Raw genomic sequence first — 26064 nt, forward strand, 5'->3', positions numbered from 1 at the left:
TGGGCCAACTTCAACAAGTGACGAAGTCTCCGCTGAGCGACACTCCGCCAGCGGAACCTCTCACTTCGTCTCGTGACGAAGTCTCCGCTGAGCGAAACTTTGCCAGCGGAACTTCTCATTTTCATCTCGTGACGAAGTCTCCGCTGAGCGAAACTTTGCCAGCGGAACTTCTCATTTTCATCTCGTGACGAAGTCTCCGCTGAGCGAAACTCCGCCAGCAGAACTTCTCATTTTTCATCTCGTGACGAAGTCTCCGCTGAGCGAAACTCCGCCAGCAGAACTTCTCATTTTTCATCCCTTGACGAAGTCTCCGCTGGGCGAAGCCCCGCCCGTCTCGTCACCATCAGAGTCTCCAACAATGGAGCTTCTCCCTTGTCAGCCTGCAAACGGGGCCTCTTCCGCTACACCACACACCGCTAGCGGAACCCTCTTTCATCTGGCATTTCGCGTACTTTATTCAGCGCGGTACCGCTCAATAAAATACCGCCAAGCACGTCTACTGGACGCTGTTTCCTGCTTCAACCAGCGGGGGGATATCCGCCGCATTCTGCCAGAACGTCCGCCACGCGGCGTTACGGTCAGATTGTCCCTACGGGACACGGGGACTAGTCAACAGTCTACGACGGCCCTGATCAGGTACGTTGACCCCCATCACTTGGGTACTAAGATTGGGCTCGCTACCCAACACCCTCTGCTCCGTGCAGCTCCCCCTCAACATACAATTTACCGACCTTCCGGAGGTCCATCTTAGCCGGGGAGTGGGGGACTCCCTGGGGGGCCTTGCAGGGGCCCACCCGAAAGGGTATCAAGCGTTTTGCTCAAAAAATCCATGGTTAACAACGCACTGACGCTAATTATGCTTTTGCAAAGTCTAGCGGAAGAAACGCTTCAAACCGCCGATCAACTCCCCAACCAAGATTGCCCTCCTTGACTGGGGACTTGGGGGACTTGTACCTACATGTACATTTGCAAGCATAATTAGCTATAATGAGCTACGCTCATTGTACCGTCAGAAGTACCAACTCCCACCAAAGTAATGTCCTACGGATAGACAGCCAGGCGGGCTACGGCCTGGGCACAGGATCGTCCCCAGATCACCGCCGACGCGCCGCCACGCACTGCGCCAAGACAGCGTCAGAAGCTACTGAAACTAAGAACTGAAGCATATCAGTCCCACATCGAAAACAAAGAGAAGATCAGACCTCTCCTCAACTATAAATAGGTCCTCTCTTCTCTCTTCATATTTACGCATTTACTACTCATTTATTGTTGTGCTGCCTATATGTGTTAACTGACTTAGGCATCAGAGAAGTGAAGATCGTCCAACGCGGTCTCCCTCTGACGCCCTGTCTTTCATTTGGTAGCCAGCGAAGATCGTCGAGTATACAGAGTAGCGGTCCGCTCACCGGACCTGCGTTAAACGTAGGTTTGGCTACCGCCAGACTTTGAGCATTAACATGAAGTAAACATCAAACAAGCATTTTTGATTACTAGATGTTGTGTCAAATGCATTACAAATATCAATTTGCTCGAAATGGTGTTGTCTTGAATGAACCTCAGACTACACTTTCGATTACCTAATGTTGTCTGCATCTTATCTAAGATATAAATTATATGGATTCCGGTGTTGTCTGAAATTCAATTAATATGACTATCTCTTGGATGCATGTGTTGTACCGGATGAATTTCAGACCACACATTTTATTTTTCTTGTTGTCCGAATTAACGTTATATAACAAGTTTGAGGATGCCAATGTTGTCTGAATGTTATTTAAGATAACATTGACGTTGATGCATTTGTTGTCTTGAATGAACCTCAGACCACACTTTGCTGGATGCCAATGTTGTCTGAATAGTTTTAAGGTGACAAGTTGCTAGATAATGTTGTCTGAATTTTCCTCGGACAATATGTGTTATGTCTTTTTGCTCTTGTGTGTTGTGTGATAGTTTGCATTACAACAATTACTAATCCTATACATGTTGGAATCGAATCTGCACAATTGATATGGAAATAGGCTGATATGAAATTCGAAGTTCCAATGTCATTTACTACATTCTCATACATCATTCTCACAAATCTTACATTATCAATTCAAAGTACTAGCATCAACTCATGTCCAACCAAATCTAAAGAACAAAGTCTCAACTGAACTAAAAAAATGCTTACATGTCTTTGACTAATACCTGATATAATCGACTCAAAACACACTCCCCTATTTCACATTTTTGGTACAAGATACTTTTCATTGCAAAAATATAACTCAAGGCCAGACCTTTCATTGCAGGGCATTCTAAAAGAAAGATAGAACAAGGTCCGTATGTACAGTAAAGGGTTGGGTGTCCACGGAAAGCTGCATAGCAATAGGGGGAAAAAGATATATCAATAAGCCTTCAGCTTTATACCATTCAATTTAAAGAGCACCCAGAATAAGCATTGAAGCAAGATTACAAATCACTGTCAAAAGCAAAGAGTACGGAGGTTAGTATCGGGCGTAATATCTACATGAATTAATTTAAAACTTATTTTATTCATTGTGACATCTTACTGGAGTCATTCAAAAATATAATACAGAAATCAACACCATCAATTCTTGACCAAGGCTGTGGCCCAATTTCAGAAAGATGAACTGGGTTGTGTCTCTTATTTATTTTCTTTTGGCAATATTAATTTTAGAAATCACAAAAAAGCTATAGTATTTTGTTCATACATGCATGCATTTAAAACAATTATATATATATATATATATATAGAGAGAGAGAGAGAGAGAGAGAGAGAGAGAGAGAGAGAGAGAGAGAGAATACAGAACAACTAGCAAATTCTCCAAGTTAAGACGATAAGCAGTTTAAGTATGATCACAGTCAACATGAGAAAATGTCAAGGAACACACCTTCATAAATGGTCGATCACGACTAGGAAATGAGTCAATGAAACTCTCTTTCAGAAGTAGTGACACCTCTAATTGAAGTGTGTGTTAGATCTGCAGCACTTAATTTGATTATTTGGTAAATCAAGTACATGATCATAGTATGAATATGCCTATACATAGTGTTCACTGCATCTGCAAGTTGACAATTTTCACATTCAATCGGAATAGGCTATTTGATCTGCATTTTATTCTGTACAATATTAGGACCCAAACAACTGGTATATGCAAGATGCCAAGGTTCCATAAACTGACACTCCTCCATGATTATATATGCCTATCCCCGTGAAACTTTACGTCACAAAGTAAAGCATAGAAATGTGCCTATCCCCATGAGTTGGAAAACTAGCATTAGCCAACTCTACTCTGTAAATATAGCCTAAATACAGAACATTGCAGTACATTGCCAGAATGTCATATATAGCCTAAATACATCAGACAAATATCATTATCGTGGAATTCACCTTATTGTCATTCGATTGTACATTTGTAATTGTGTGTGAACGAAGATTAGAGCAAAGCGAACCCAAGTAAGTTCTTAAGACTCCTAGGAAACCTTTGGCAGCTTCAACCTACACACAACAAATAAAGGCATTAATGAAAAGAAAGGCAATACTATTGTGGTGCTACTGCTAAGTTTTTCTTTCTTCTTTGTTTGGTGTTATTGCTGGTATATCTAGTGAGTTCTTCTCCATGGATATCTTTTCCACTCTGTAGATTTTATTTTTAATCAGTAATAATCTGCACCTTCAAAACCCAAAAAAAGAAGAAAGAAAAAAAAGGTAGTGTAATCTTTGACAAACTCATTAATTGGCCCAGTACTAGGACTATGCAAAGTAAAACAGTCATTGTACATAAACATGAATATTGGATATTTGCAATTTCACCATTTCAAGTTTTCCCAAAATATGTTGACACCAGAATGATGCTCAACTATCACAGGACCAAGCTTGTCAGTAATGATGAAATATAGCAGACTTACTAATCAGGACTCAAACATGGTTGAATTGCTTTGAACCAAACTATATCGTTTATGACATTAAAATTGATGTTCAAGATAGATATTTGTACTATGAATACCATGGAAAATTAGAACCAAAGTAGCTACTTAGTGGACCAGTGATGAAGTGCAAACCAATACTTGACCAAGCCGTATTAGCATTAAAAATGCTAAAAAAAAAGCTAAATACAGCCAAAGAATCTCCCAACATCGCATAGAAATCTTGACCAAGGATGGTGACATTCACAAAAACTAATTTCCAATATAATTAGATGTAATATAATCCCAAATATTCAACCGCAATCCTGAATCCATCTGTAGGTGCACTTTACCATTACATCAAATATCCTTATTTCCACTAACATCCAATTTGCAAAAAAAAAAAAAAAAAAAACCAGACCACTTAGAAAATTCTCTAATTTCATCTTCCTTTTACTTAAATCAAAAACAGAATGTGAAGCAAGACCCAGTTCCATTTTCTCTATAAAATCCAACCAAGTGCGAAACCAAAATCAGAAGAAGAAGATGAAGACAGACAAGAGGAGAAGAACAGAGACAATTCACCTGAACAAGAAGTGGAGTCTTTACCCCTGGACTTCCTGAACACCACCCAATTCATGTTCTGCAGAAAAGCTGAACAAATAAAAAAATAAAAAAACCAGAGCGGCAAAAAGTTGCTCCATTAGCACTTGTATCAGCATACTCATCATATTCAGATTCAATTGCCAATAGTTGAAGATCATGTAAATCCAACGGGGTACCAGAGATTGTCCATGCCTCACTGCGAAGCAAAAGATAAAAGGTCAAAACAGACAATGTCTACACCATATTGGCCTGAAGATTGTAATACAAAGAGCACTATCATATATATACATCCTGCCATCTTTCCAAAATTTAATTCTGAAAAACCAAAAGAAAAAAAAATCCCATAATGTAAATTGTGGGATTGTGAACCGAGTTAAAAGGCCTATGTAAATTGTGAACTTGCCTGATGGGGCAGTATAACCAGGTTGGTAAGGCTGCATCAAAAGAACTTTTTCATCATAGAGAACACAAACTGTGCAATTCATGACTGGAGAAGATTCAAATAAACCATTTGAAATCATCAAAGTTACCAGAAAATGGTCACATGCTAGAATAAATTACATAGATGATAGTTAATTGATATGAAAAAATATATTCTCATGATACATCGAATCGCAATAAAAGAAGTGGGAAAGCATGACAATGATAGCTTCTAAATAAACGAAGCTGCTTTACTTATATGAATATAAGGAATTTCCAAAATTACTAATCCCTAACTTAGAAATGGAATCAAACAGATTTTATAAAAGATCATGAAAATGACACTTGCATATGCAAAGGAATGAAAGCATTCTAGCGAATTACCTGACGACAGATTTCACAAATGATATCTCCCTTCTCATTGCACCACCTATGGACAGATTTTCTATGAGCATTCTGGAATTGTAGAAGAAACAGTTAGAGGCTTGGATAAAAGATTTATATCAAACGATTGATTTGTAATACAACAAGGCAGTGCAATTGTTCAGTAAATATAGGACAAAAAGCATAATATCCAGTGGATAGTGAAAAACAAAAGGAGAAATAAAATCAGGAAGAAAAGTACATGAGCTAAGATCCTTCAGCATAACCAAAACATAAAGAAAAAGGAAATAAACAGCACATTTCAGATAGTACCTCAAGCCCACAAAACTGATTCCAGAATAAAAGATGACACTAACTACCAGGGAGAAAAGAATATGTGAACTAACAACAACCAAACTAAAATGCTCAAGAACAACCTACTTCAAGAATTTATCTCTTGAAAGTCTGAGTTACTGACCGATTATTGTAAACGAATTCCAAATTTAAAGTCAAAGGAATCAAAAGAACGTGAAGCAAGACCTAGTTCCATTTTCTCTGTAAAAGTTCAACCAAGTGCGAAACCAAAATCAGAAGAAGAAGATGAAGACAGACCAGAGAAGAGGAAGAAAGACAATTCACCTGAACAAGAAGTGGAGTCTTTACCCCTGGACCTCCCTAACACCACCCAATTCACGTTCTACAGAAAAGCTAAACAAATCAATATTTTATAACTAGAACAAGCAATGACATCAACATCTCAAAATCTCAAACTCGAATAAAACCCAAACCCAATCATACCCAACAAACCCAAATTGAAAATTTCCAAACCCTAATCAAACAAAGGCCCTATTAAAGAGGGATATAGTACCTGTAGACTAATCAATTATCTAGCTCAACCGGAGTTGATGCGGTCTTAAGTTTCGGCGACTTCGAGCTGAGGCGGCGGAGAGAGTAAACCACCGGACCAGGTAGCGACTTCGAGCTGGGGCGGCGGAGAGAGAGTGAGAGTGAGAGGCGGAGAGAGAGTGAGGCAAGAGCGAGAGAGAGTGAGAGCGAGAATGTATCGATTTCACTCTCGATAGGCTGGTGAGATGGTGAGAGCGAAAGGGAGGGAGAATGACCTAATTTTTTTCAACCAAGGGAGGGAAGTTTTTGGTTTTGATACGACCAAGGGAGGGAATTTAGCTAGATAGGGATTTCAGGATTTGTGTTTTGGCTACAAAAATAAATGTAAAATAACTTTTTTTTGTTTTTTCTGATTTCTCAGACAACACATGTCCTAGTAACTGTTGTCTTAAAGTTGTCAATTTCACCAAATTTCAATTGATTACAATGTGTTGGCTGAGTTTGAGAATAGACGATAAATATAACTAATATGTCGTCTGACTAACTCAGACGACACCAAAATGTCGTATGTCGTCTGTTACATGTCGTGTGATTCACTTTGTGTAGTAGTGTCATTTCAGCTCATTTATGCATCCCTTGTGCCTTGCCTTTGTCATCTCCAATGTCTCACATCCTTCATGTGTCTTTAAGCTCATTTCCTTGTCATTTATTCCAATGTACCTAGAAAATAGAAACTAAATTTAAAATGATTAAGTAAAGGAAATAACTAAGAAAAATATGAGGAAATAATTATTAAAACGTCGCATAAAAATGCTCCGATCAAATTCCCCCACACTTAGCTTTTGCTAGTCCCTTATCAAAATCAAAACAAAGAAATTAAAAACGAAGACTCAATTACTCATGAAATACACTACGTATAGAAAATGTAAAAGACTCAAGGATACTTAACTCAAAAACTACTAAGTCTTCCAACTATTTGTCTCAAAAATCTCTTACTTTCATAGCATCAAGATTAGCACTTAACCAAGAATCAATATTTAGATATTCAAGAGTTAATTCAAACATATAATCCACATATAAATAAGTAGGACCTGGTTGTGACAATGGTGATGGGGTGGAGCTCAGCATGTTTCAGACAAGTATGATTCATATCCTTACAAGGTATATCCACTCTTTCTTCTCTCAGATCAAGGCAATGCTTAAAAGCTTATAATCACTCAATTATATGTGAGAGAAAATATTTTGAGGTAATCAAATAGCTCACACATATAAGAAACGAAAAACACTTTGTGAATATAATTTTTTCAAAATATCTCATGAAAGATATCAACTACTTGCACGAATGGACCCAAGCCATAGGTTCAACTCTTATAACTCATCTCCACAGATCAAAGGCTGTCTCATCTTAAGGATCAAAAAGGTCTTATAAAGGGTTGTAATGGGGCCAAGGTTCAAGGTTTTAAGAAATAAAGAGTAAGGAATGTCACAAAGTATCCTAAAACCTAGTAGAGCTCATGTTGATGTAGAGACTTCTAGAAATCCACCAAAGCAAAACGTCATACCCATAGAGGCAAAGTAAAAGGCCTAATATCTTCATGTTGGGCCTAATCTTCACTCTAAACTTCCCTTGAACTCTAGTGAATTGGACAAAGACCAAATTTTCCAATAGTGGGCCTTCAATTCAAAACGATCTCCAAACTCACCAAGTATGAGGGACTAAAATCCATAAATTTTTTTTCTTTTTCTTTTCTAGCCGTACACATTTTTTTTCTTTATTTCTTTTTCACGGCTTCCACATAATTTTTTTTCTCATGGACAAGTCTACCCCCACACTTGAACTTTCACCTCTTCTCAATCTTCATCCCTAATGCCAAATCTTCAAGTAAAGTCTCAAAGTCAGCTCCACTAAGTTTTTAGAACAAAGGGTGGAATTGTAACTACACTAAGATTTAGAGGCTAAGGATTTTAAGGGTGATAAAAGAAAAGGCTTAATGTAGGCTCAAAGAGATTTATCTAAGGGGGTCCCACGACGGGCACAAATGGGGATACAGGCTTATTTGGCAATGGTGGTGATTCCTAGGGTGCCTTTATCATTTCCAGAATCAGGGACATGTATTGATAAAAGTCTCAACAAGCACAAGAGTGAATTCTAGCATTCTCTAGTCCATTAAACTTAATCTATGGCAAGCAATCAATCAAATGAAAGAATAATGAGATCATCAAAACATCGCCAAAAAAATAAGAATATATTTTTCATTTATCACTCCAAGAAAAAGGGACAAGGGCTCAATATCTCACATGGGCTTTTATGAATCAAAACTCATCTTAACATGCTCATATTCTGTACCAAGGTTACGAAATCCATATCCACTACTCATGCATACGTTTTTCATATATCTCAATTAACCAAAGAATACCATTTAAAATCATCTCAATATTGTGATCCTCTTTTAGCCATAATTTCATCTCATTTATCACTCCAAGAAAAAGGGACAATGGCTCAATATCTCACATGGGCTTTTATGAATCAAAACTCATCTTAACATGCTCATATTCTGTACCAAGGTTACGAAATCCATATCCACTACTCATGCATACGTTTTTCATATATCTCAATTAACCAAAGAATACCATTTAAAATCATCTCAATATTGTGATCCTCTTTTAGCCATAATTTCATCTCATTTATCACTCCAAGAAAAAGGGACAATGGCTCAATATCTCACATGGGCTTTTATGAATCAAAACTCATCTTAACATGCTCATATTCTGTACCAAGGTTACGAAATCCATATCCACTACTCATGCATAAGTTTTTCATATATCTCAATTAACCAAAGAATACCATTTAAAATCATCTCAATATTGTGATCCTCTTTTAGCCATAATTTCAGAGATATAAGCTCATCCTAGACAGTTGAAATGGCATCCTAAGACTCAAAAACCAAAAATAAAAACAAATTTGGTTTTTTTTTTAATTTTTTGACATTTTTCAAATTTTTTTTTTTGTATTTTTCAATATATATGACTCAAGACAAAAATATAAATCCCTTCCCCCACACTTAAATATTGCATTGTCCTCAATGTAATCAATTATAAGCATGCAATGAAACAAATAAGCATAGATAGAAGACTTTTATGAAAACAAATCCTAAAAAAAAAACAAAGGAAAAAAATTGAAAAATAAGAAAGAGAAAGCAAATCTGTGTTTGTAGACTTGTGGGGGTAATCGACGAATTTGACCCACCATTATGACAATTGACCCTCGCCATAAGTACGCAGACAATGACAATCGTAAAAGCGGTGGCAATTACCGTTATTAACGGCACAATGAAGATAGCGTTATTAAATAACGCGGAGTAATGACGTTATTAATAACGCGGAGTAATGGTATAACGCGAAGTAATGGCGTTATTGATGGCATTATTGAATAAACGCGAATTGATGGCGTTATTCAATACTGCGGAGTTATGGCGCGATAATGAGTACAGTTATCAAACACGACTTGAGGGGCAAGCTCTCTTTCACTTATAAATAGGGGGCATACTGACCAGGTAAACCATCTCATTCTAACCTGTTTTACTTTACTACTGAGAAACGTACTGACTTAGGCATCGGAGGGTTTTCTGCAGGTACCCCCATTCTCTTCCTCTAGCCGACGGTCAAACTTCGAGTCAACGCTCGAAGGAAGCTTCTCGATTGTTCCCGGTCAGCTCCCGCTCCAGTCCGCATTCATTGGTGAGTCAAACTCCTCTACGGAATTTTTCTGCACCAACAAGACTCCTTCACGGCTACTTCTGAATTGGGTTGCCTCCCAAGCAGCGCTTGAATTTAACGTTTTTCAGCCAGACGGTACCTCCATTAAATAAAGTTAGTGACTATAATTAACAAAGAACTACAAAATACAAAAACAAGTAACTACGAATTACAAACTACAAGTAAAATTAACAAGTACATTGTACATAAGACATAAGTGAGTAAAAAAAAACGTGAAAAGTATTTTTACAAGTATTTTTACAACATTTTCTTTTGTTATAAATATTATTGATATCGAATATAATTCCAAGCGGGAAATCAAGTGGACGTGCGGCCCAAGTATAGTCGCCTAGACACAAACTCCCTTCCACATCCTTTGGGCAACCTTACTGAAATGGCCAGGTGGGGGAGGGCGAACACGAGAGACAAAATCCATTTTGGCATGAGCTACTCCCACATAGTGGTTTAGGCCCATTTGGAAGCACTTCTGAATTCAAAAACCCGTCATGAACGTTGTCCCCTTCCTAGACACCATTCCACATAGGCTATACTTACTAGGATGAAAAAGATCATAAGATCATAAGTGTGAAGACAGTTCAACAAATGTTAATAAAGGCCGCCCTCAACCTTAAGGGACCTGAACTAGGTACCAATAAGGGGTTTAGGCCAATATCAACAAAAGAGACTTCACCTATTCCATTCAATTTACAACTTACAATTAAAACTCATATTCAACAATATAAAAAGGACTAAATACTCGTTACTCCTCATACTTTTGCATGAAAAATAGTTTAGTCCAAAATTTTTAAATTAAACAGTTTAGTCCTTATTATTTCTAATTCTCACAAAACAGGTCCTAAAATGACTATTATACCCCTCACTTTTCATTTTTTTTATTTTTATCTCTTTTTATTTTTTATTTTTTCTGCCTCTCTCTCTCTCTCTTTTTATTTTTTATTTTTTTCTGCCATGGAAGCCCAGAAACCTGCAACCCCGACCTCGATTTCTACCCAGAAAAGGTCTGGGATGCCTCCGGCCTCAGTCCGGTTAGCCCTATGCCACCGTCGCCGCCTGAAAGCTCCTGCTGCGTCGACGTCCGCACTTTAGCGAAAGTGCGGACGTCCGCTTCAGATCCTTCCCGTATATGTGTGTGTGTGTGTGTATATATATATATATATATATATATATATATATATATATAGAGAGAGAGAGAGAGAGAGAGAGAGAGAACAAAAATAAAAAGTGAGGGGTATAATAGTCATTTTAGGACCTATTGTATGAGAATTAGAAAGAATAAGGACTAACTGTTTAATTTAAAAAATTTGGACTAAACTGTTTTTCATGCAAAAGTATGAGGAGTAACGAGTATTTAATCCATATAAAAAATATCCTAGTTAATTTAAACTAAGTTTCAAACAGTTTATATACAAAAATTATAAACAAAAACAAGTGATTTTTCAATCCCCGGCAACGGCGCCAAAAAATGGTAACGCTAAAAAGTAAGCGCGCAATTTAACCCTGCAAAATGTAGTTGTCAGTATAGAATAAGTAGGGATCGTTCTAGCTGGGGATTGAGGGTACACCTGTAATTGCAAAAATAAATTAATAAAAGTAAAAAGTATTATTTACAAAAATATATACAAATAACGAAATAAAAGGGGGGTTTAAGAATTAGAGTTTTAAAAATTAAAATAAATAAAAGAAAGAAAATATAAAAACACATGTACAAGAATGAAACGTAAGAAACAAATATCAAAACCAATTCCATGTAATCAAACTCGATTCAAACCCTATAATTGATCATCTAAGTCATGAGAAAGAAGTTGATCATGTGAAACATTCGACGCAAACGATTTCTCATATTTTACTTTCCTTTACTAATTAACCTAACTGAAAGCACCTAGATCAATCCTATTAAACATGCAATCATAGTCTAGAAAGCTAGCTAATCAAAACATGTTCAACGCAAGAAGCATAGAGAAAGGTTATCAACTTAAGTGCACAACCTAGTTATGAATAAGTTCACCTATTTGCAATCCTCTTCAATTGAACTCGACCTTTGTCCAAAGCCTTTACTACTTGTGATTTAGGTTCACAAAACTATTAGGTGAATCGTTTACCTAAATCTAGCACCAATTACATGCAAATCCTATAAGTGTCGACCCAAATAAGATAAACATATAAAAGTTTTCTGTCAAGCAAATTCAATCGAACAAACTCACATAAGCAACTTAGAATCACAATTATAAGAATTCGAAATCTTTATTTAAACATAGAAGTTGGGCTTAAAATTCGCCCTAAACGTTATTGTTAACTAGAAACAAACTCCTACGAAATCAAACAAGGAAATCAAAAGATTACAAGGAAAAAGAATGAATCACACTGTGAGTTGGAGATGGAGATGGAGATGGAGAGCTTGAACGTTGGATCTTGAATCTTGGAAGCAAGTCTTCAAGGTGGATGATGGAGGATATGATCTTCACGGCTCCTTCTTCTTCTTCCTCTCCTTGCTTGAAAACGCAGAACTTGCAACTAGAGAGTGGAGAGGGAGGGAGAGCTTATGACGTTATGGAGGATTTTTTGAATGAAAGTGTGTTTTGTGGTCAAGCATAGGGGGTTTATATAGGGGGACGGCCAAGCTTCATGATCCTTCTTTTAATTTCCCAAGGAATTAATCTGATAATGCCACACAGCTTCGACCAATTACGTATCGCCACGTCAGCTCTGTTATGTCATCCAACCAATCAAAAAGCTCCAAAATCAATCCCTAATATATTGTTGCCGAATTTCCAAGGATTATTTCTGATTTTATTCATAAATTTCGGCCAAATATCTAGGCATGAACCTAGACAATGTATCTGGACGCATTTTGGCCCTTTTCTCCCTTAAATCTCTCCATGGCTTTATCCCTAACATCCTCCCCTTGATTTTCTCTTGATTTTCACATTAAAACTGCATATTTTAATTCCTTAATTTCAGCCAACACATCTTGAGGAAATTGAGGAACGAATCTGAACTTGGTTTTAGCCTTATCCTGTTGCACAATCCCATGAAACTCTCCCAAGATTTTCTCAACGTAATGTCCTTGATTCTCTCCTTGATTTTCACATTATCTCCATCATTTCCCATGGCAAAAATCAGATTTAATCTCCCAAAATATCTCCAACGTCATCTTCAAGCCATGTGGTCTCCTAATGCCTTCAGGTTTCCTAGCCTCATCAGGATTCCTGCGTTGACTGGGATTCCTTGTCAGACCAGGAAAACTCCATTTCTTCATTTCAGCTCATTTATGCATCCCTTGTGCCTTGCCTTTGTCATCTCCAATGTCTCACATCCTTCATGTGCCTTTAAGCTCATTTCCTTGTCATTTATTCCAAAGTACCTAGAAAATAGAAACTAAATTAAAAATGATTAAGTAAATGAAATAACTAAGAAAAATATGAGTAAATAATTATTAAAACGTCGAATAAAAATGCTCCTATCAGGATGCTAAAATGATGAGCATCTTTGGGAAACAGAAAGGAGTACGTACAACTCCTAAATTCAAAAGAATTTGAATGCAATGAAATAGAACAAGAAATGAAAAACTCTTCAGATCTAAAACTAGATTTCAAACAAATCTATAAAAGAGGAAAATTTGAATTGCTGGATAGCCACCATTTCAAATTATTGGAATTCACAACTCCATCCACATCAGGAGAAACAGATCTCTTAATGAACACTCCTCAAGAGGTTGCTAGAGCAAGAGCAAAATATTATCAATTTATGCATATTGAAGCAGTCCAAGAGAAGGTATAAACTGTTCAGTTATGTTAATGTCTAAGATTTGGCGGTGGCTAAATCTTGGTTAACGCTGGTCCGGTGGGCGGACCGCTACTTGTGATGTAATAATAGTTCCGCAACCTGTCAAGTAAAATACAAAGGGCGTCAAAAGGAGACCGCGCTGGGCGGTCTTCTCTTCTCCGATACCTAAGTTAGTCAATGTATTTATTTTGATAGAATAACATTAGGTAAGTAGTAAATGCGTAATTAATGAAGAGAGAGGAGAGAACCTTTTATAGGTGAGGAAGAGGCTGATCTCTTCCATGTTTTCGATGTGGGACTGATATGCTTCAGTTCCCAGCTTCTGGAGCTTCTGATGCTATCTTGTCGCGACGCGTGGCGGTGCATCAGCAGTGATTTGGGGGTGAGTCGGGGCTCAAGCGGTAGCTTGCTTGGCTGTGCTTCCATAGGTTCACACCGTTGGTGGTTATTGGTATTTCTGGCGGTAGCATGAGCATGGCTCATTATAGCTAATTATGCTTTGGCAAATGCTCATGCAAGCGCCATCAGTAACCGCCACATATTAGGGCAAATTTGCCTAAAGGCAAGGTCAAACTCTCAAACCAACATTTGGAGGTTTGGCAGCAGCGGAAACGTCACCCCCTAGCAAAAGATGGCCTTATGCACGGCGGCATGCCCCACTGGCAAAATCGACGCTCTCTCATCTCCCGTCAGCGGACGCAACTTCACTACGCTAGGGAGGCGGAATATCCTCCTCAGCCGATTTACCGCCGACGCAGTCATGGGACCGCCCGCCTCGTCAACCGGTACACCATCAGGAAGGACCTAGGCTGACTCTATCTCTTCCCCGCCGGCCTCTCCCCCATCAACGGAACCGCTGGCGGCGCTATTGCTCGCTAACCTCTCCTCCCGCCTATCGGGGGCGACAATGTCCTCCCTTACCCTAGAACTCTCAGGACACCCACCTCGAGCCATTGCTACGTCCCAAGGTATAGTTTGTAAAGGTTCGATGTCTAGCGGTTCCGGTAGTGAGGTTCCTGCAGGAGCAGACGGACATAATGAATCAATAAAAATCATATCTGCAACGTTCAGCGACACCTCAGACACGGAATCCTCACTGCTCGAGATCTCTACGACGCTAGCCATCGCAAACCCTAAAACCTAGGTCAATCAGTTACAAAATGATCTAAACTATCCCTATATCAGTTTTCATCCAAGAACAGTCATCCAGAAAACACCAAAACAAGAACACAATGTATATGCATCCAAAACCCAGATTCGACCATCTAGAAAATCCAAAAACCGCAACTCTCTGCCACAAACACCTAACCCCATCCCCAAAACCATTTGACCCTCGGACACACATTGGAATGACACCATTCACTCCAAATAGCAAAAATCTCAACTGACTGAAACAACGAGCAAACAAATAGGCAGAGGGCTCAGATAACCAACCTGAAAGATGGGAACTCTGGTGCGTTTGATGATGCTCGTCTTCGCTTCAAGAGGTCTTCACCTCCAAAGATCAATAACCTCACGCGAATTACAGAACCTTATTCTCAGATCTCAGAGCAAATCTTGAAGGCGACGATATTAGTTCAAAGTGCAGAAAGTGTTGAACCACTCGGTTTCCCTCTCTTTTATGTCAAAATCAAACAAATCTAAGCCGTCCGCTGAAAAACGACATCACACGACAGCCATACACATGCCCCATGATCGCACTTACTCTCCGGATTAACCAAGTCATCGCCTCGGTTACAAAATCCATAATTACTCGCATTAATGGCGAAGATACGGGCGTGCTGAGGAGATGTTATCCCACACGCTAACCCAATGCATGATGGACACGTGTCGGGCGCCGTCAGACGAAGCGTCTATCCGAAGTAACTGTCAAAGAGGAAATTCACCAATCGTCCAGATAGTCTCCGCTAAGCGCAACACCGCTAGCGGGATTTCTCCCTCCTATCTTGCAAGCGAGAGTCTCCGCTAAGCGCAACACCGCTAGCGGGACTTCTCCCTTCCATCTTGCAAGCGAGAGTCTCCGCTAAGCGCAACACCGCTAGCGGGACTTCTCCCTTTCATCTTGCAAGCGAGTCTCCCCTAAGTGCAACACCGCTAGCGGGACTTCTCCCTTCCATCTTGCAAGTGAGTCTCCGCTAAGCGCAACACCGGTAGCGGGACTTATCCCTTTCATCTTGCAAGCGAGTCTCCGCTAAGCGCAACACCGCTAGTGTCACTTCTCCCTTCCACCTTGCAAGCAAGTCTCCGCTATGCGCAACACCGCTAGCGGGACTTCTCCCTTTCATCTTGCAAGAGAGTCTCCGCTAAGCGCAACACCGTTAGCGGGACTTATCCCTTTCATCTTGCAAGCGAGTCTCCGCTAAACGCAACACCGCTAGCGGGACTTCTCCCTTTCATCTTGCAAGCGAGTCTCCGCTAAGCGCAACACCGCTAGCGGAACTTCTCTCTTTTCATCTTGCAAATGACAGTATCTGCTAGGCGCATCTTACTTCATCTTGCAACAGCCTCCACTGAGCATAACTCTGCTCGCTGAGCTTCAAGCCAGAAGGTCCCATCGACGCTTCTTACCGCTTTTTATCAGCGGATGGACTTCCTCCAACGACGATTCCCAAGGCAACGCCTCATTCTGACAATGACCACCACGCGGCGTTGCAATCAAGCCCCGTCCCTCCAGGCCAAGTAAGGGGACATATCAACAGTCTTCGGCAGCCCTGATCAGGCACATTGACCCCCGACACTTGGGTATCAAAGATTGCGATCGCTACCCAACACCCTCTGTTCAGTACAGATCCCCCTCATCAAACAATATGTCAGCCAAACGGAGGCCCATCTTAGCCGGGGAGTGGGGGACTCCCTGGGGGGCCTAGCAGGGACCCACCTGAAAGGGTATAAAGCTTTTGCTCAGAACAAATCCATGGTTTACAACGCACTGACGCTAATTATGCCTGTGCAAGACTAGCAGAAGTAATGCTTCAAAACCGCTAGGCAACTCCCCAACCAAGATCGACCTCCTTGACTGGGGACTTGGGGGACCTGTACTTGCATGAGCATTTGCCAAACATAATTAGCTATAATGAGCCACACTCATGCTACCGCCAGCAATACCAATAACCACCAGCGGTGTGACCCTATGGAAGCACAGCCAAGCAGGCTACCGCTTGAGCCCCGGCTCACCCCCAGATCATCGCTGACGCGCCGCGCCAAAACAGCATCAGAAGCTCCAGAAGCTGGGAACTGAAGCATATCAGTCCCGCATCGAAAACAAGGAAGAGTTCAGCCTCTTCCCCACCTATAAAAGGTTCACTCCTCTCTCCTCATTAATTACGCATTTACTACTTACCTACGGTTATTCTGTCAACATAAATACATTGACTAACTTAGGCATCAGAGAAGAGAAGACCGCCCAACGCGGTCTCCCTTTGATGCCCCTTTGATAGGAGCATTTTAATGCAATGTTTTAATAGTTATTTCCTCATATTTACTTAGTTATTTCATTAAATAAATCCTTCTTCTTTAGGAAAATTTCTATTTTTAGAAAGTTTATATTTTTAGTAAGTTTTAATAAATGTTTCTATTTTTAGGTCTCATGGAGGGAATGGAGCTGAAATAAGCTGAAAGGAGAAAGAGAAGCTAGGAAAACGTTGGAGATAGCTAAGGCAAAGCACGAGGGCTGCAGAAATCTTAAATGAAGAAATGAAGTTTTCCTGGTCCAGCCAGGAAATCCTGGTCCGACTAGGAAACCTACTCCTGCAAGGAAAAGGAATCTTAATGACACAAGGAGTCCCAGTTGAACTAGGAAAGCAAAAGAAGATTCTGAAAGGTTCAAGAACATTTCATGTGAAGAATTCTCGTTAGACTAGGAGTCCTGATGAGAATAGGATACCTGGGTGGACTAGGAGAGCCCAAGAACAAGCTCAAAACGTCCTCTACAAAGGGAGATTTCGACAGATAAGGAAGGAGAATTTCAAGGGATTGCAACAAGCAGAAAGGTGTTAAATTAGAGGCTTCTCATTGGTTGAGTGACATGGCAGAGCTGACTTGGCATTATTTGATTGGTTAATGCCGTGTGGATCAATATTGAAGACTTGGAGACTAAGTTGCCATCCTCCTATAAATAGGAGCATCCACCAAACACCACACCACAACACACACCTCTCTCCCTCAGAAAATAAACATCAAAAAAATTTTCTCCATTCTCTAGTCTTCAGAAGCTCTGCGTCTCAACCAAGGAGGAGAAGAAGTCATGCAATACATCAAGATCCTAGCCGCCCTCCACCCTTGTGTCGTCCCTAGAAGATTGCTTGCTTTCAAGGATCTTCAAGTTCTTCATCTCAAGGCTTCGTCATTCATCTTTCACGGTGTATTTCATACTTTCTTTTGTTTTCCTTTGTTTGATTCGTAGATTTATGAATTCTAGTTAACATGACGTTAATGGCAAAGTTTAAAGCCCGTTTATATGTTTTTAAATAAAGTTGTGATTTCTTTATGTTGATTTATATGTTGCTTATGTGTGATTGCTTGATTGATTTTGGATTACAGAAAACTTTTATATGTATGCATATAATTGGAGCTAGATTTAGGTAAACAATTCACCTAATAGTTTTGTGAACCTATTTCATAAGTAGTAAAGGCTTTGGACAAAAGTCAAAATCAATTAAGGAGGATTGAAAATAGATGAACTTTTTCATACTAGGTTGTGCACTTTGGTTGTCATCCTTTCTTTGTTCTTCATGCATTGAATGTGTTCTTGAGTAGCTAGCTTTCTAGAGTATGATTGCATGTTCAATAGGATTAATTTAGGTGTTTTCACTTAGATTAATTATTCAAGGAAAGTAAAAAATGGGAAATCGTTTGCTTTCTAACGTTTCACATGGTCAACTTCTTTCTCATGACATAGAAAATCAACTATAGGAATTGTAATTGGATTTCATTCATATGATTGTGGTATTGATCTTTATTCCTTACGTTCCACCCTTGTATATATGTTTTTACTTTTTCTTTATTTTATTTATTTAATTTTGGATTTAATAATTCTAAAACCCCCTCTTTGTGTTTACTTGTATATATTTCTATTCTTTGTTTTATTTTTGTAAATAATAATTCATACTTTTTATTAATTATTTGTTTTTGCTATTACATGTTTACCCTCAATCCCGGCTAGAACGATCCCTACTTATTCTATACTGACAACTACATTTTGCAGGGTTAAATTGCGCGCTTGCTTTAAGCGTTATCACCCTTTGTATTTTACTTGACAGGTAGCGGAAGTACTGATTATCCCACAATTAGCGGTCCGCCCATCGGACCAGCGTTAACCAAGATTAGGCTACCGCCCAAATCTTAGACATTAACAGCTCGCGTGGCTTCCATCTCCGACACCGGGGCTGTTTGATCGGGTAGTTGCGGATTACTTGCATTCTGCTGGTCCAAGGATCCCAAACCATGTGTTTCCTTTCCAACACTTGGCGTCCCTGTTGATGAAGTACCTGGGCTGAATACTAATGCTCGGGCAACATTTCTGCCCTCACCTGCTGTTTCTTCTGGCTCAGTCATGATTCGGGACCCCTATCTGGCGCGCCAATGTTTCTGGTGGCTTTCTCCGGGTACCTTACGCAGAATGCTATACCACTGGGGTACCTATCCAACTCCTGATTCATGTACCAATAACACAACGTCAGAGGGATAAACCATACCGGACAGTTTATACCTCTCCGATGCCAGAGTAAGGTACCAATATATAAATGGACGTAGTAATAGTGTCAGAATGGAGTTATTACCCTCAAAAGGTTGTTGTGCTGATCCCTTAATATTCGAGCATGGGAAAGGAGTTCCTCATCCTCTCGATGTGGGACGCAGGTTGTCCCTCTGTAGTTATATTAGCCTTCTGATGTGCAATTAGACGGGCTATGCTGATCATGTCCCGAGCCTCGGGTGTCCGTGGTGTCGTCCCCGATGAGCACCATCATGGTGGGTTGTGAACCCGGCCCATGGCATGGTACCTGGGTATCCGTACGGGCCCCAGTTGATAGTGCCAAACCTAGTGAAGTGTTCCCTAGTGTGTACACTGGCCACAACTGATCAATCCCACGGTAAAGGATTGGCTAGGCCATCTCAAACGGCAGAAGGTAAAGGTTTATCAAGACCGTTTAAGGCTGTTGCTTTGCCAAAAAGAAAAATAATTCCATCTGGAATTTTAAATGTTTTTAATTACCAATTAAAGACTTTTGAAGAACCTGTGTTCAGAACTCACAGAAGGTTATCATCAGAAGGCCATTCTGGATAACCTTTTGTTTGCTTTTCAGGAAAGAAATAGCGGTCTCATGTTCCCAGCGTTGTTTGCCCTAGCTGAAGAACTTTATGAAAATGTCAGACCACCATTTGAAGAATTTCATGAAAAAATTTAATATCTTGAAGATCCTGAAAGTGCTACAGTCCTGTTTTAGCACTACAGTCCTGTTTTAGCACTAATTAAAAGAATCAAAATGGATTGACTTTCAAAATCTTATTGAAAGTCCCCACTCAGATCCTCCTCAAACCCTCTTTATTGTCCCTGGACCTTATGTTGGAAGATATGTGGTTATTGTTCAGAGTGAACATCCACAAAAACACAAGCTCTGGCTTGTTGAAAATGGTTTTGTCCATAATCTCTAGACAAAAACAAATGATGATCTCAAAGAACTGCCAGCCATCATAGTCAACACAATTAAGAATGTTAGAAAGAATGACTACATTCTTAGATCAAGTTTAGATCTACTCCACCCAAATGGATCCAAAAGAAAAATGGTGAAGTTGACTACATTTCTCCATACCATTATGTGAGAATTATTCAAGGAACACATCTGCAGCCTGCAGGCGAAGGATATAATGGCCAACCAAATTCTAGCATTCCTTGGATGAAGGCTATGTCTATAGAATACATCAAGAAGATCATCGAAGGAAATACTGAAAATACATTCCTGTCAGCAGGAGAGAAAATCATCATTACTGCTTATGATCGTCTTGAGGTCGTTAGTAGTGACCTTTTTCTATCTCTCAAGTAAAATGAAATCGACTCCGCTTTAGCTTGTTTCCAGTGGCTCGAAAAAATTGAAAGTGACAACCACTACAAAATGTATGAAGATACAGATGTAGAAGAAAACATAACTACAGCTAGGATGGAAAGCAACTCATTTGTCCTAGGCCACAATTCAAAAACAGATGAAAACATGTGAAGGAATAAGCACCGAAAGCAACTTTTACTTTTCATAAAGTAGCTTTTGCTTTTCAAAAAGAAGAAGGTAAAAACACTTCATCAAGGGGAATCTGCTTTTTGTCATCCGACCTCAATCATCCAGAGCACTCACAAAAGCAGAAAATAATGAAGTTGTCATGTACATTTTTATGTTTTGATTTCTGATTTGAGTTCCGCTCCCTATATAAGGAGCTTTAGAGTCAATTTGTAAGGCATCAGAAAATTGAGAAGAATAAGTTTCTCTCAAGAAGTAAGACAACCATAGTAGCAGTGTGTTTAATCTTTCTTGTAAGAAATCGTGTGGAGTGGTGTGCTTTCATTTCAAGTAAGTATTTGTAATTATACTCAAGGATAGCTAAACAGCTTTTAGCTGTTTACCTGAGAATGAGGCTCTGAGTTCTTAGCTTGTAATTATGTTTAAATAAAGGATTAAATACTTGTTACTCCTCGTACTTTTCCCTGAAAAACAGTTTGGTCCCTCGTCTTTTAAATTAAACTGAATAGTCCTTATTCTATCAAATTCTCATATAACAAGTCCAAAATGATCCGAAATGATTATTATGCCCCTCATTTCCTATTTTTATTATTATTTTAATTTTTTTCTCTATTTTTTTTTTTCTCTCCTTTTTTTTTTTTATATTTTCTCTCTCCCTCCTTCTCTCTCTCCCCTGACCTCTCTCTCCCTCGACCTCTCTTCTTCTTCTCTTCCTCTGCAACCACCGGAGAACACCAGCGCCGCCCTCTCCTCGGGCTCCCCCGCCTCCACCGCCGAGAAGCTCCAGAACGCCTCCGTCCACACCCGATCTGAGCTCTCCGACCCCTTCCGCTCCATCACCGCCCTCACTCTCCGGCTCGTACTCTGCAATTTCCTTGCTACTCCACCGAGATCACCCAGCAGGTCATTGCTCGGAGCAGCACTCTGCTTCGGAGCCGAAGAAAACGACCCGAAAAAGTCATCTTCCTCCACATTACTATTAACCGAACCACCGGAGCTCCCAAACACATCAAAGCCGTCGTCAAACGACGACGTATTGGCACCCGAACCCGAAAACATGGAATCCAAATTAAAGTCGGAGCCTTGGGATTGCTGTTGTGCGGGTCTAGTGACTCCGCCGACGTAATCGTTGAATCCGCCGGAGGCGGCCGTGTTTTGGAGAGCTGGAGAGTGAGGGCGGTGATGGAGCGGAGGGGGTCGGAGAGCTCAGATCGGGTGTGGACGGAGGCGTTGGTGGAGACGGGGGAGGCGGGGGAGCCCGAGGAGAGGGCGGCACTGGTGTTCTCCGGTGGTTGCAGAGGAAGAGAAGAAGAAGAGAGGTCGAGGGAGAGAGAGGTCAGGGGAGAGAGAGAAGGAGGGAGAGAGAGAATATTAAAAAAAAGGGGAGAAAAATTAAAAAAAATAGAGAAAAAAATTAAAATAATAATAAAAATAGGAAATGAGGGGCATAATAGTCATTTCGGATCATTTTGGACTTGTTATATGAGAATTTGATAGAATAAGGACTATTCAGTTTAATTTAAAAGGCGAGGGACCAAACTGTTTTTCAGGGAAAAGTACGAGGAGAGGAGTAACAAGTATTTAATCCTTAAATAAATAATTTCAAATTGCTCATCCATTTCGTCAAAATTTCAAATTTATGTTCATATTGTTCATATTATTTTATATTCTGCCTTTATCCTATACAACCTTGAAGTTTAGATTTTCTGTTTCAGATAATAAACTTTTTCTTTACTCTGTGTAGAAACAAGCAACAGTGATTCCGCCTGTTTTGAGTAACCGTTAGGTAAAAAGTTTTGGCATATTGAAGGCTAGTTTTGTTTTTCTTAAAGTTTAAGAAACAAGTTTTTCCAAGAAAAAGTAAGTTTTTAAACTAAAAAGTCAGCATAGGATATAATTGGCACTACCCTAAAAAGGAATAGCATTTTAGGTCTTTTCCTAAGCGATTTGTGTAAATGGGCACAATACAAACTTGTTGGTCTATTTGGACAAAATACAAGGAGATTTTGGGCATACAGGCAGAACCCCTTAATGTCAGTGAGATTTGAACCCATGACCTCTACAATGTTAATTAGACAGCTAGCTAACTAACAGGTCATGGCTCACCGACAATAATATGGTGTTATAAAGCTATGTTTATTTATAGTCTAACCATGTGCAATAATTTATGGCCCATTATGGTATTACTCTTGTGTTTGTCACCTCACTTTTAGCCCAAGCATCCTCAAAACTCAAACAGAAGCTGAAGTCTTTTGCTTTCTAGAAAGAAAATCAAGCTCACATGCCTTTCAACCTTTCATACTGCCTTCTGATTTTTTTGGCCATTCCATGGTCCGAATCGAGGGCCGACGGCATCCTTTTTTCCGATGGGAATATTCTAGCTACTGGCCGTGTATCTTATACTTCTAGTATTAGTAACGTATAGGTTAGTAATACTTCTATAGAGGTACGAATGCCATGGACATAAAAATATTGTTTTATGTTTTGTTGTATTGGGTTAGTGAATGCCCTTATCATTTCTTTTTTCATACTTCTTAAAAAAAAAAAGATATCATTCAATATTGCGAATAAGAAATAGTATAAGATCAATTGTTAGTTAGATATGCTAGATTACATACATACAAGGGCGTATCTACAGCAAAGGCTGTTAGGGCTACAGTCCAATTCATATTTCGTCCAAAATACCTTCAAGTAGGGATATATGTGTAATAGCCGAGCAAAAAAAAAAAAAACTTTGCATGTAACTTTTCTGTTACGTCCCGTATCTCAATTTACTGGTTAGTCATTTGGACGGTAAACGACAATTACTTTCACTTTTTACTTTGGTTCGATACTTTTAGTGGCCCTAAAAGTTGACTTTTGTTTGGGTCAAAATTTGAGAAAATGTTATTCATGAAAGTTGTAGAGGACATTAAACCAAGCGCGTGCATATGTGGTACGTAAAAATCGGAGTTAGTATGCGAAAGTTATAAGCGAAATACCAAAGTTACTGTTCATGGTAGATAGTATATATTTGAATTTCTACAGTGGCCGGGTAATTTTCTCTCTCTCCTCCCCCGCGCGCTCTCTCTCTTCCCCGAGCTCTCGTTCTCTCTCTTTCCTCTGCAACTCCGGCGTTCTCTCGACTCAGCCCACCACGCGACGCGAGACCAAGCTTGAACGACACATCTCCTCTTCCTCAACACGCTGGTGGTGGTCGATCATTGTGTCTCGGCTGGAGAAGGAAGAATCGGCCGCTTGAAGTTCACTATAGCAGCTCTAGTTTTCTGGAAATTTTTTCCAGAATCCGGCCAACCCAGACGGTTTTTATGGGCTTAACTTTCAAGTCTTGCCCCGTGAATGACCTCCCTCCAAGATTTCTTCCACAAAACGCAATGAAAACGACGGATCGAAGGTTTGAACTTTGGAACTCAAATCGGGTTACTGTTTCCTTAATTGTTGATCTAGTTCTAGTTGTTTTCTGGACTTGTGATAGTTGAGAAAAATGTTTGGATGGTCGTGACGAAGCTGCTGCCAAAATTTGGTGGCCATCGAAGGTAGTGGTCGGCGGCGCGTGGGCCCCACGTGCGAGGCACGTAAAGCAGGTTTCTGGCTTCGATTTTTAGCCTATTAAATCCTATAAATGTTGTAGAGCTTATATATGAAGTTTGGTGAAGATTGGGGAAGTTTTGAATCAATTATAAATTCCTGGAAATTTATAATTTCGGTTATTGATTTAAGAGAATCCGACCGTCAAATTTCTCTCGAATCAGCCCTAGAACTTGTAAATTAATGAAATGGTGTTAGTGGTAAAGTTTGGGTTGAATTGAAGGAAATGGAGATGTTGATTTAAGAGGATTGATTTTGGAATCGTATTTAATTGTCAAATGGTTATTCACGGAATATAATTGTGTACAGGGCTCTATACCGAGTTACCGGTCGACGAAGAAACCCGTATGCGTGGTCACCTATATAGTACCGTGAGTGGACTTTTGTTTTAAATGTTGATGCATGCGTTGTTTCTTGAATTAATGCTCTATTTAATTATCATAATATTTTGTCGAGCATATTATTTGGTTTTGGAATATATATTTGGAATATTGATCGGATTTTCCATCATGATTTTAGAACGACAGTTTTCTACGCTCGAATTTGAATTTACGATATGTAATGATTTTTCAACGAATTATTTTCCGATGTGATTTCTGGAATTATATATTATATTTCTATTCGTCGATTTGTGATTTTTAAAAGATTTTCGAAATGGGATTTTGATGGAGATATTTTTCTTATTTACTCATTGACTTTCGGTTTTGGCATTGGGAATGCCTTATTGATGATTGTGGATTTGGTTTTGTTTATGAGTTACGATTTATAATTTGATCTCGCCTATTTGTTATGATTGTGAGAATATTTTGGCGTGCGGGGGGCCACGTCATTGGAATATACTTATTTTTCTCGTGAGATATTGGGGAAGCTTTATGGATTTATGGATTTACTGGTTTTCGATTGTTTTCCACACCATACTCGATCGGGTAGTTCTAATTGTATCTCCTCCTCACTTACTTTGTGTTTGTGAGTAGTAGTCGAGGTGATTTATTCTCCTCCTCACGTGAGTGGTAGTCGAGGTTATTAGTTCTCCTCCTCACACAATCTATGTGTGAGTGGCAGTCGAGGGTAGGTAGAACCTAAGGGGCTCCTTTACCCGTATGGTGATATTTCTTCCCCATATCCTATTATTACTTGACTAGCGGGGCTAGTCCGATTTCTCTTAACAAGCGGGGCTGGTATGTTTTCACTAGTTTTTGAGTTTAAAGAAATATGTTTTATAAACGTTGCATGCATCGAGGCTTTATAAGTTTAAATACGTGGGAAAATATTCAAGTTTGCTTCTTTTAAATTATCTTGACTATTTATTTTTTTCCACTCACACTAACGTGTTTTTCAATACTTTGCCCTGGTCCCTTCAGTTTCAAATGCCCAGTTTGCAGGCGAAATTAGTTGAGGTCGGGCGTACACGGGTTGAGGCATAGTTGTCACTGCTTCCGTATTTTAGGATCTATCGATCATTCTCCCTCTTTACTTTTATTTATATTATACCTTTTGTTTTAGAATTGCTCTGATAACCTGTGGGATTAATGTTATTAAGTTGAGATTTGTG

This window comes from Rosa rugosa, chromosome 2 (genome assembly GCF_958449725.1).
Source record: "Rosa rugosa chromosome 2, drRosRugo1.1, whole genome shotgun sequence".
Taxonomy (NCBI): Eukaryota; Viridiplantae; Streptophyta; class Magnoliopsida; order Rosales; family Rosaceae; genus Rosa; species Rosa rugosa.